This window comes from Phalaenopsis equestris, unplaced genomic scaffold (genome assembly GCF_001263595.1).
Source record: "Phalaenopsis equestris unplaced genomic scaffold, ASM126359v1 Scaffold000002, whole genome shotgun sequence".
NCBI classification, from domain to species: Eukaryota; Viridiplantae; Streptophyta; class Magnoliopsida; order Asparagales; family Orchidaceae; genus Phalaenopsis; species Phalaenopsis equestris.
The window spans coordinates 35,811,399-35,812,757 of record NW_018164444.1 but is presented as its reverse complement, the minus strand read 5'-3'; positions in this window follow the sequence as shown (position 1 = coordinate 35,812,757).

Sequence of the window (1,359 nt, the reverse complement as noted above, 5' to 3'; positions counted from 1 at the left end):
GTAGTCAATATATTCTTAAGAATTATTCTCCCCACATTTAGAGTTCTATTATTCTGAATATAGAAATTCAGAATAGCTCTATCTCTAGTTACCTCACTATGGTGATAGGTCGGTAACAGAGTAGAGGAAATAAAATAGTGCAACTCCTTAGAGGTGACATTCAACATGGAAGCAGAAAAATTTACCCTTTCTCGCTGCTTTATCTTCCATATTCCTTTCCTATCAGTGAGAAAGTTGATCACATCATTTAGGGGGCCTTCCATCGTACTAAAGGATTCATAGCCGCAAATATAAGAGTCTGGGACTTCGTAAAAAGCGTTGATGTGGGCAGCAATAAACTCAATAGGTAATCCACGCACTTGAATGATTCTGTCATTAGAATAAATCACATTGGCGTAGAACTCCTTCACAACATTTGCATCAGCTTTATCGGTGGTGTAACAAACGGTGGTGTAACTATCGGTGGTGTAACAAAAGTTTTCCCATCTCCGTTCGACAATAACTCGTTCGATTTCTCCTGCCGGACTTTCAAAAACTCGATCTTGTATGCACTTCTTTCCTTTAAATATGGAAGTAAATTTTGTATGAGCCATCGCATTGACGAAGCGAGACTCGTCAAACTCAACTATTCTTTTCTGTCATGGAGCCATTTTAATCTAATCAAATTATAGAAAAATTCCATAAATGACTTCAAATATGTAAATCATGGCTTCCAATAGTAATTTTAAGAGTTCAACAATAAGATCCATGAATCTCTTCCCAAATTTTCTTTACATTCCCAAATTTTTTGGATCTCCTCAATGTGGGAGAAATTCATGGTGGAAATCAAATATTTTTAGCTTGGAGTGAAGCTCTTACCTAGAGATGATCAAATCCGGTGTCAAAAAGCCTTGCAATCGCCTCCTAATCCAAGATCTCTGAAGCCCTAGGTCAAAAATGGCGTTTATAGGAGGAAGGGGATGATGAATATTGGTGGTTGACTGGTCAAAATCGCGGTTAAAGGTGTTTTTTGTGAGCTCGTCGTCGGTGGGGTCGATGGCGCCATCGGCGCGTTTAATTGGAATTTAAATCCTAAATATCGGGAAAATCTCACCGTCGGCGGCGTCGAGGGCGTCGTCGGCGGGCTCTATTGATTTTGTCCAAATTCCGGATTTTTGCGATTTTGATCAATTTCAAGCCTAAACAACATCCTTTTAATCATTACAAACATAATTTTAAATAACTAAATGATGTACTTAGCACATATAAACTTTCACAACACAAAACATCACATTTATATATAAATTCCAAGGGGTATAATATATGTTACATAACACACCTAAGTTTGGTATTTTCTCAGCCTCAATACATTAATTCAGC